We start from the raw sequence: 12135 nt of genomic DNA, 5'->3' as shown, positions 1-12135 counted from the left end.
GTTCTCTGCTATAATTTGCTCCAATATACTTTCTGGCCACCCCTTCTTCTTCTGGGATCCCAATTATTCTAACATTGTTTCATCTTATGGTATCACTTATCTCTCAAATTCTCCCTTCGTGGTCCAGTAATTGTTTCTCTCTCTTTTTCTCAGCTGCTTTATTCTCCATCATTTGGTCTTCTATATCACTAATTCTCTCTTCTGCCTCTTTTATCCTAGCAGTAAGAGCCTCCATTTTTTAATTGTACCTCATTAATAGCTTTTTTGATTTCAAATTGGTTAGATTTTAGTTATTTTATTTCTACAGAAAGGGATTTTATTTCTCCAGAAAGGGATTCTTTAGTATTTTCTATGGGTTTTTTTTCAATCCCAGTTAACATCTTTACAATCATCATTCTGGACTTTAGTTCTGACATCTTACTAATATCTGTATTGATTAGGTCCCTAGCCATTAATACTGCATCTTGTTCTTTTTTTTGAGGTCAGTTTTTCTACCTTGTCATTATATCCAGAGAAAAATAGATGAATGAGAGAACAAAATACTAAAAGTATAGCAATGACCCCAGAAAAAATACACTAACAAAATCAGAAGAGACCCAAAACCAGGGGGAGAAAAAAGGAAAAAAATATCCATGTCTCTCTCTTTCTCTATCTATCTATCTATCTATCTATGACTAGATTGGTGAATAGAACAGAGTCACATGCTTGATTTTGGGTGTATGTTGGTCTGTTAGAAGAAACTGCCACCCAAAATTTTAAGGAAAGAAAAAGTTATATATATACAAAAATAGGGGTAAATATGATGGAGGGATGGAATATGACTATAAAATGAAAATTTAAAAAGATTTTAAAAAAGGAATTGATAACATAAGAAGTTGGTTGAAGAAAGAAAAAAAAGGAGAGAATGTGATCAGGCTGGAGACTAGAACAAAGCCATTTGCTAGATTTAGGGTGTATTTTGCTCTGTTAGAAGAAAGTGTATCCCAAAATTTTAAAGAAAGAAAAACTTATGGGTATACAAAAAATAAAGTTAAATACAATGAATATGACTATAACAATGAAAATTTTAAAAGATTTTTAAAAGGGCATTGATAAGATAAAATAATTAAAAAAGGTTAAAATAGAAAAGAGGAAAAATTTTTTAAAAAAGAACAAGAAGAAATAAAATAAAAAAAAAAAATCCAACTTTGAAAGACTAAACACTCATGGGAAAAAAAGCCATGAATTCTATGTGCTATATTCCCCTAGCTCTGAAGTTACGCAGTTCTTATTGATGGGTGAATTTGGTCTTGGCTGGAATTTCTTGCTGATATTCTGGGAGAGGAGCCTGTTGCAGTGATTCTCAAGTGTCTGTGCCTGGGGCAGAACTGCACCGCCCTTGCCAGGGGCCAGGCTAACCAATCTGCTTGGGTTTGCTCTCAGGAGCTTTTGTTCCCTGAACTCTTTCCGTAGAGCTCTGGAGGATGGGAATGAAGATGGCAACTTCCCAATCTCTGGCCCCGGAGGAGCTGAGAGCTTGGGGCCCCACTCCTCAGTGCACCTTCAGAGAAAAGCAGGAAATCCCTCCCATCTCCCTGGTCTCCAGCCATGCTCTGTGCTCACCCAGCCTGTAACTGAGCATTTTTTCTCTGTTGCACAGCCTTGTTTGGAGTCTCCACACCCAGCCACTTCCTGCCACACACTCCTGTGCCACTCCTCCTGGAGGAGGAAGGTGAGTCTCCCCAGATCTGCCACTTGTGAGGACACAGCTCAAAGAACAGTGGCCCGACTGTGCCTCAGATCATAGTTAAAGGTAACCCCAAGCTGAGAGCCCACTGGTTTGTTCTGTCTGTGCAGCCAGCCTCCCCACTCTGATACCTGGGAGCTCTGCCACACTCAGATATCCCTGGTCTTTCTGTGACACCAAGGGACCTGAGACCACACTGACCCAGTGAAGGTTCCACTTCCTTATATATAAATGTAGGTTTTTTTTTTATTAGGCTACAAAATTATTTCATGCATATGAAAACCAAATGTATACAAAAAAGGCCATGTGTATTTGCAAACATATACCTCAGTGGTCCACAACTTTGGGCTCTGGAACAAAGAGCAGCCAAATCTCCCTCCTTCCTTTGTGCCGTTAGAAGGGAATACAATACATAGTTATTGAGAACATGTTTGTGTCATTGTACTAACTAAGTGATATATTATAAATAGCTCCAAACATTTTGAAAGAAATGTTTGGTTAAAAACTACCAAAATAACAAATACATGATCATTAAAAATACTGGCTATAGAAGAGATAATTTCTCTACAAATAGAAATTGATCTTATTTTTAAATAATTCAGAAATTTGAATATCTCTAATTTTTTGAAGTCTGATGAACAAGGACCTATGAATCTCTTAATCACCAATGTGAATGATACTTAATGCTCTAAAATTAAAATGTCCTCTACAAATCAATGGGAATGATTTTCATATCACAAAGATCTGTGATAAGTAAGATATGGATGTGAGGAAAGAAATGGATGAGAATATGACTAGAACAGCAAATAATCAAGGAAAGGAATTAGATCCTACAGACCCACACATAACAAAACCCACATTCACGTGAACAGACATGCAACTTGTAAGACTAAGTTCAATTTATGGCAAACACTGGACAGTTTAACATTTTTGTTCCCAAAATGGAGAAAGTAGTATTCAGGGGCAAATATTTTGAGGAAAGTATCTTGAGTTTCCTTGTATATTATTCCTTAAGCCTTCCCTGCTGTTTTTACAAGACTGGATTCACATAATGGTGTAATCAATAAACATACAATTGCCCTTTTATGAAGAAAGCATAGTATCCAACAAGAGTCTTCCCTGTCCTCTGTATTTATCAGACTTCATATTACCCTTCTTCACATTAGGCTAAATAAAGGCTAACATAGGTACCAAAGAGGGACACCTGGGTGGCTCAGTCTGTTAAGCATCTGCCTTCAGCTCAGATCATGATCCTAGGGTTCTGGGATCAAGTTCTGCATCCAGTTTCTTGCTCAGTGGGGAGCCTGCTTCTCCCTCTGCCTGCTGCTCCCCCTTCTTGTGTGTGCTCTCTTTCTCTCTCCAACAAATTAAAAAATAAAATAAGATAAAATAATAAAATAAAATAAAATAAAATAAAATAAAATAAAATAAAATAAAATACAATAGGTACCAAAGAATAGATTCGTTGAATAGTTGATGCTTGCTTTTTTTCACCATTAAAGCATCAGCTCTTAATAGGAAGAGCACTGTATTCAGCAGGAGCCAGAGCTGGAAGTAGCATTTGATGGGAGATTTCATGTTCACAGATGTGATCTTTGAACAATAGAAAGCAAATAAGCTAAAGTTGGATCAAACCAGATGTACAGCTTCCAAGCTCAGCCAAACAAGTTGTCAAGAGGTGGCTGGTCTACTGAGGTGAAGTAATCCAAAAGTTATTAATTTAGACTTACCCCACCTACACAATGCATCATCTTGATTTTGTAGCTCCCTTTCCCCAAGATAAGGAAATCATCTCAGCACAAGTGCTGTAAGGGAATGCATAGAAGATGACAAACTTTCATAGTCTTAGAGATATGGCACCTTGCTCATTTGGGGTCTGGGGGACACTCATGAACAGCTCATTCCCTCCACTTATCACTTCACCCAGAGATAGTACAATCCAAGGGAAGTGATACATTCTAAGCCCAAATTTTTAAACCGTAAAAACAGTGTCTTCCCAGTGGAGTCCATGCTCCCTTCTTGGTGTGAATGTACCTGCAGAACCAACTTTGTTTATAAGGGATTTATCATTAAGCCTTAAATTGGAACAAATGTTTTGAGGAATCCATCATACAGAACCTTGTGAATGGCTCTCTCCTTCATCCTGGTGCAGCTTTCTGGAGATCCAACTGTCAGGCCCAATGGACTGTCTCACTTGACTTGAACTGTACAACCATTGACACATATTTGCCTGACTCATGGTACTGCCCATGAATAAAACCCACAATCCTGTTTTTCAGCTCAGCTTACTTTCATGACATGTTAGAAATCCCTTTGATTGCAGGCTCTAGAAGCATTGAATTCTGCCTGTTGAGTAAGAATTTAGAGCAGCTTCTGCCTCAGAGTGGCTCCTCAATTCTAACATATCTTCAAGTAGAATTCTTTTGGTCTTTGGATTTGCAGTCTGAGTGGAGTGAACAAATATTTGGATAGTAAAAAGGAAAGTTATAATGAAGAAATCATAATGTAACCCTATTTTGAACCTGCTCTGTTAATTTTAAATTATAGTCAAAGATGTTCATTATGAGAAGGACTTTAGACTCTTCAAGGAGAGATGTTTCCTGGAGAAGAATGAAGAAGAGATTGAAGCTTGAGGGACTTAATGTGGGATTTCATCCCTATTCCTCAGAAAGGGGGGTGAGGTAAAGCAGGGAGAAAGGAGAGTGTGCTTGTGAACACGCAGGGAATAAGAATCACAAGGGAGTTGAACAGAAGTAAGCAGAGTGTGGGGAAAGGAAGCAAGCTAAACTTTTCCCTTGTTTCCACTTCTGATCTGGGAAAGGATCTGATCCATGATAAAAAGGAGCAAGGAAAATGTACCTCGTTGTTTCCTTGAATCCAGTCATTAACTGATAAAGATGAGTGGTAACATAATGACATCACGTACATAATAATTGTACCATGAATGTATTAATTCAGTTCAGGCAGTGCATATACATTTTTTAATAAAACTATATGGAGGAGGAGCTTATAATGATATGGGCCTCCTTCCTCACCTTTCTCCCTCCCAAGGCCATCCTTCCTGGACAACCACTTTGATTCTTATTTTGAAGCTGCTCCTATTTCTAAACAATATGACTTTATACTGTTAATTATGTTGATAATATGTTTATACTGATATTTCTTAATTTATAGACTCTTTACATTTCTTTCCAGTTACCTGTGGGATAGATGAGCTTTTAGCTTTTTTACACCTTTTATCCCCTAAGGTATATTTGTTTGTTTGTTTGTTTTTTAGTACAGACATACCTCATTTCACTGTGCTTTGCTTTATCGTGCCTTATAGATATTGCATTTAAAAAAAAGATTCGTTTATTTATTTCAGAGATAGAGAGAGAGAGGGCACAGTTGGGGGAGAGAGGCAGAAGGAGAGGGAGAGAATCCTCAAGCCGACTCCTCGTTGAGCATAGAGCCTGATGTGGGACTTGATCCCAGCATCCTGAGATCATGACCTGAGCAAAAATCAAGAGTGTCATGCTTATCTGAATGAGCCACCCAGGTGTTCCCAGATATCACATTTTTTTTTAATTGAAGGTTTACGGCAACCCTGCATGGAGCAAGTCTCTCAGAGCCAATTTTCCAACAATCATTTGCTCAGTTCATGTCTCTGTGTCACATTTTGGTAATTCTAAAAATGTTTCAATCTTTTTTATTATTATTATATTTGGATTGCTGCAAGCTGATGACAAAACTTCAGTGTGTTTCTTGAGTAAGATCTACTCCTGGTGAAGATGCTGTGAAGATTGTTGAAATGACAACAAAAATTTTGGAATATTGTTTATACTTAACTCACAAAGCAGCAGGAAGTTTTGAGAGGGTTGACTCCAATTTTGAAACAACTTCTACTGTGAGCAAAACGCTACCAACCAGCATAGCCTGTTATAAATTTTTTGTGAAAGGAAGTCAATCACTGAAGCAAACTTATTTTAAGAAAATTATACAGCCACCCCAACCTTCAGGAACCACCATCCCAAGTAGGCAGCAGCTGTCAACTTCAGGCAAGACCCTCCACGAGCCAAAAGATTATGACTCACTGAAAGCTCAGGGGATGGTTAGCATTTTTTAGCAATAAAGTTTTTTTTTTTTTCTTCCTGTGTGTGCATGTGAGAGAGAAAGAGAGAGAGAGAGAGACTGTGAGTGGGGGAGAGGGAGCAGAAGGAGGGGGCGAGTGCCTACCATAGAGCCCTACCTGGGGCTCCATCTCATGACCCTGAGATCATGACCCCGAGACCATCATTAACCTGAGCCAAAATTAAGAGTTGGACACTTAACCAACTGAACCACCTAGGTACCCCACAATAAAGTATTTTTAAATTAAAGTATTTTTAAATTAAATTAATTTAAATTAAGTATTTGAAATATTTTTAAATTTTTAAATTATCATGAAGAACATGTTCCACTATATCTTCTAGACTTCTTTCTTTCTCCTCCCCCTTCAGGGATTCCAATGATTCTGACGTTGGAATGTTTCATGGCATCATTTATTTCCCTGACTGTTTTCATGGTTTCTAAGCTGTTTGTTCCAGGCTTCCTCTTGATCCTTTCTCTCTGTTTGTCCTCCAGATCACTAATTCTATCTTCTGTCTCAGTTATCCTAGCTTTGAGAGAATTTAGATTAGATTGGAACTCATTGAGAGCATTGTGAACCTCAGCCCTGGTAGCTTTTAGCTCTGCCCTAACATTGTGAACATCCTGTCTGGCCGCTTTCAGCTCGGCCCTAATCAATTCCGTTTGGTCATCCATGGCTTTCTCCAACCTAGCTATTGCCTGGATAATTGTTAGCCTGAATTCTCTTTCCGACATATTGTCTATGTTGATAGCCATTAGCTCTGTTGCAGAAGGTCCATCCTCTGTATTTTTCTTCTGTTGGGCATTCCTCCTGCTAGTCATTTTGGTGAGAGATGACGGAACAGATGTAGCTGGTTGTATCAACCATAGTGCAGTCTGGGTGCACCCTGGAACACTTCTGAGCAATCAGGATTCCCCACCCAAATGAGAGAAAAAAGAAAGGAAAAAGAAGAAAAATAAAAAAGAGAGAGAGAGACAGGAAAGAAAGGGAAGATGAAAGAGAGGGTTCAGCCCAAATGGGCCCCAAGGTAAGATTTATGAGGTATACAAACAAAAACAGACAAACAAAAAGACTGATAAAAGTATATAACAAGAGAAAAAAATTACATATATGCAAATAAGGGAAGAACCTTGTCGAAAAGAACCCCAAGTGTAAGATTTATATACTATCAGGACAAACACAAAAATACAGAAACACTGCCCACTGGTGTCTTAAGCTGTGTTCATTGTTTGTCTAGGCATAATGCTATCACACACTTAATAGACAACAGTGCAGCATAAACATTACTTTTATGTGCACTGGGAAACTGAAAATATTATTTGACTTACTTTATTGTGATATTCCCCTTATTGTGGTAGTCTGGAACTGAACTGGTAATATCACTGAGGTATGCTTATATATAGTTTTGTTTATTTTATTTAATTAAACTTTTATCTTTGAGATACTTGTAGAATCACATATGGTCATAAGAAAGAATTCAGAGATCCACTTACACTCTACTCAGTTTTCCTTTATGGTAATGTCTTGGAAAGGTGTAGTACATGCTTATAGCCAGGATATTGTCCTTGACACAGTCTAAGAGACAGAGTATTGCCATCATCCCCAAACCCCTCACATCACCCTTCCAGAGCCAGGCCAGTTCCTTCTTATCCCCTCTCCTTCATCTCTATAATTTTGTCATTTCAAGAATGATATGTAAATGAAATTTTAAGTATGTCATCTTTTGGAATGGGCTTCTTTTCATTTGGTGTAATTCTGTGGGGATTCGTCTAGGTTTGGGCATCTATCCATAGTCTGTTCTTTTTATGGTTGAATAGTATTCCAAGGCATGGATTTACTACACTGTCTTTAGCATCTGCCCACTGAAGCGCATCTGGGTAATTTTCAGTTTTTGACAACTATGAATAATGTGTGAATACAGGCTTTCATTCTTCTGGGATCAATGCCCAGGAATGCCCAGGAATGCCCAGGCTGGGATGTACTGGGGCTTGCAGGTAGTCTATTAACTGCCAAACTGTTTCCCAGAGTGACCCTCCATTGGACATTCCCACCATTGGTATCTGAATGATCTCGTTTCTCCACATCTGCACCAACATCAGAGAATCCCTATTTTTAAAAATTTTAGCATTTTGAAAAGTGTGTTGTAACATCTCATTGTGATTTTCATTTATATTTCTTTAATTGCTAATGATGTAGAACAAACACCTTTTCATGTGCTTTTTAAAAAAATCTGTATATTCTTTTTGGTGAAATATCTCTTCATTTCTTTTTACAAATGTTCTAATAAGATGCCTTTAATTTTTACTGCTGAGTTTGAGAGTTCTTGATATGTTCTCATCCTTTGTCAGGTACGTTGTTGGCAAATATTTTCTCCCACTGTGCAGTTTTTCTTTTTGTCCTAAAAGGGTCTTTTATAGAACAAAAGACTAAATCTCAAATTACAATTTATCAACTTTCCCTTTCATGGATCATGTTTCTGGTGTCAAGTCTATAAATTTTTCATCTAGTCCTAGATCCTGAAGATTTTCTCTTATTTTTTTAAGTGTTATAGTTTCACACTTTATTCTATGATCTATTTTGAATTAATTTTTGTATAAGATGTGAGAGTTAGAGGGTTTTTTCTTGTTTGTTTATTTGTTTTGCTTATGGTTGTCCAATTTGCTCCAGCGACATTTCTTGAAAATGCTATTTTAACTCTATTGAATTGTTTTTGCACTTTATAAAAAATCATTTGTGCATATCTGTGCAAATCTATTTCTGAGTTCTCTGCTCTAGGCCACTGATTAATGATTCCATCCCTCTGCCAATGTCAATATAGTAAGCCTTGAAAATGGGGTAAGTGATTCCTCCCACTTTATTATGGTTTCAAAAAAATTTTTTTTTTTACTTCCTTTGCCTCTTAATATAAAATTTAGAATATTATTATCCATGTGTACAAACATTTTGGCAGAAATCCCATTAAAACTGTCAATTTGAGGAGATTTGACACCTTCACTCTGTTGTATTCTAATCCATGACCCTGTCAGTTCTTTCCATTTCTTTAGGTCTCTGTTTCCTGTTGCCAACACTGTGTAGTTTTTGGTGTATGTGCCCTGTACTTGTTTTGTTAGGTTTACCTAAGTATTTCATTTTAATTGACATATAATGGGTATATATCATAGGCATTTCAGGTATACAACATGATAATTTGATACTTGTATATACTGCAAAATATTCACCACAATAAGTCTAGTTAATATCCATCACCACACAATTACAATTTTTTTCTTGTGACTGGAACTTTCGAGATCTACTCTCTTAACAACTTTCAAATATGCAATACAGTATTATTAACTATAGTTGCCATGCTGTACACTATATCCCTAGGACTTACTTATTTTGTAAGTGGAAATTTGTACTTTTTGACCCCTTCACCCATTTCACCCTCCCACCTTCCACTCTGCACCTCTGACAACAACCAGTCTGTTCTCTGTATGTATGAGCTTGTTCTGTTTTGTTTTAGTCTCCACATAGAAGTGAGATGATGGGTATTTTTCGTTCTCTTTTTCTTTCTCTGACTTATTTCACTTAAGCATAATGTCCTCAAGATTCATCCATGTTGTCACAGATGACAAGATTTCTTTCTTTTTTGGGGGGCTGAATAATATTCAATTGTATACATATTCTTCATTTTCTCTATTCATTCGTGGTTGTTTCCTCATCCAGGATATTATAAATAATGCTGCAAAAAACATGGGGGTGCAGATATATTTGTATGTTATTTTTTTTGTTTCCTTCAGATAAATACCCAGAAATGGAATTGTTGGATCATAGGGTAGTTCTATTTTTAATTTTTTGAGGAACCTCCATACTGTTTTCCATAGTGACTGAACCACTTTATGTTCTCAAAAGTAGTGCATAAGGGTTTACTCTTCTCCACCTCCTGGCTAATAATGTTATTTCTTGTCTTTTTGATAATATCTAGTCTAACAAGTGTGAGGTGATAACTCATTGTGGTTTTGATTTGCTCCCATGCCCATTTTTAAATCAGATATTTGTTTGTTTTTGCTATTGAGTTGTAGGAGTTCTTCATATATTTTGGATATTAACCCTTTATCAGATATAGAGTTTGCAAATATTTTATCCTGTTCTTAAGTTGTCTTTTCATTTTGCTGATGGTTTCCTTTGCTTTGTGGAAGCTTTTTAATTTCATGTAGTCCCACTTGTTTATTTTTGCTTTTGTTTTTGTCTTTGCTTTTGTGCGAAATACAAAAAAAATTGTCAATAGTGATGTCAAGGATCTTACTGCCTATTTTTCTTTTAGGAGTTTGATGATTTCAAGTCTATGTTCAAGTCTTTAATCCATTTTGGGTTCATTTATGTGTACGTGGCTTATTAATGGTTTTGCATGTGTCTGTCCAGTTTTCCCAATACCATTTATTAAAGAGACTATCCTTTCCCCCCTTGTATATTCTTAGCTCCTTTGTTACAAATTAATTGACTTTGTTATAAATTAACTAATAATTTATTAGTATGTGGGTTCTCTATTCTGTTCCACTGATCTACGTATCTGCTTATATATTAAAATTATAGTGTTTTGATTACTATAGCTTTGATCATAGTTTGAAATCAGTAAGTGTTATGCCTTCAGCTTTGTGCTTCTTTCTGAAGTTTGCTTTGGCTATTTGGAGGTCATTTGTGGTTTCATGCAGATTGAGGATGATTTCTTATCTTTCTGTGAAAAATGCCATTGGAATTTTGATAGGGATTGCACTGGATCTGTAGATTGTTTGGCGGGTAGAATGGACATTTTAACAATATCGGTTCCTTCAATCTATGAGTAATAATTATTTTTCCATTTATCTGTATCTTATATAATTTATTTTGTCAGTGTCCTATCACTTTTAGTGTACACGTTTTTCCTCCTTGGTTAAATTTATTCCTAGGAATTTTATTCTTTTCAATACTATTATAAGTGGAATTTTTAAAATTCCCTTTTGGATAGCTTGTCATTATTGTATCAAAATACAAATAATTTTTATATATTGATTTTGTATCCCACAGCTTTATTGAGTTCATTAGTTCTAACAATTTTTTGGTAGAGCGTTTAGGGTTTTCTTTGTATCATATCATGCCATCAGCAAATAGAGGTATTTGATAGTTTTACTTTTTCCTTTCTGATTTAGATACCTTTTATTTCTTTTTCTTGTCTGATTGCTGTGGCTAGGACTTACAATACAATGTTGAATAAAAGTGGTGAGAGTAGGCATTCTCCTCTTCTTCCTAATCATAGGGAAAAGTTTTAGCATTTCACTGTTGATTGTGATGTTGGCTATGGGTTTGTCATATATGACTTGTATTGTTGAAGTATGTTACCTCTATACCAATTTTTAAGTGTTTTTATAAAAAATGGCTGCTAAATGGATGTCAAATGTTTTTTCTGCATCTATTGAGACAATCGTATCTGCATTTTGTTAATGTGTTGTTACATTGATTGATTTGTAGATATAGAGCCATGGTTGTATCCCTTGGATAAATCCAACTTGATGATGACAAATAAACCTTTAAATGTATTGTGGAATTCAGTTTGCTAATATTTTGAGAATTTTTGCATGTATGTTCATCAGGGATATCGGCTTGTAGTTTTCACATGTTTTGGAGTCCCTCCTATTTTTTGGAAGAGTTTGAGAAGAATTATTTATTTTTCATTAAATGTTTGGACATATTCCATGGAATCTATCTGGTCCTGGACTTTTGTTTGTTGGGAGATTCTTTCTTACTGTTTCAGTCTCCTTATTAGTAATCTGTTCAAATGTTGTGTTTCTTCATGATTTAGTCTTGGTAGGTTGTACGTTTCTAGGAATTATTCATTTTTTCTAGGTTGTCCAAATTTTTGGTGTATAATTGTTCATAGGAATCTCTTACAATCCCATGTATTTCTGTGGTATCATTTGTAATGTTTCCTCTTTCCTTTCTGATTTTACTTGAGTCCTCTATTTTTTTCTGGGAGACTCTAGCTAAAGTATACATGTTTTGTTTATCTTAAAAAAAAACTCACCTCTTAGTTTCATTGATCTTTTCTGTCTCTATTTCATTTATTTCCTTCTGTTTTTTTTTTTTTTTAATTTTCTTCTTTCTATTAACTTTGGGCTTAGTTTGTTCTTCTTTTTCTAGTCCCCTAAGGTGTAAAGTTATATTGTTCATTTGACATGTTTTTTGTTTCTTTCTTTCTTTTTTTTTTTTTTCAGTGTAACAGTATTCATTGTTTTTGCACCATGCCCAGTGCTCCATGCAATCCATGCCCTCTCCAATACCCACCACC

The sequence above is a fragment of the Enhydra lutris genome, unplaced genomic scaffold (assembly GCF_002288905.1).
Source record: "Enhydra lutris kenyoni isolate GAN:26980312 unplaced genomic scaffold, ASM228890v2 scaffoldscaffold51, whole genome shotgun sequence".
Lineage (NCBI taxonomy): Eukaryota > Metazoa > Chordata > Mammalia > Carnivora > Mustelidae > Enhydra > Enhydra lutris.
The sequence above is the reverse complement of the archived record's forward strand: the minus strand, read 5'-3'. Positions refer to the sequence as shown.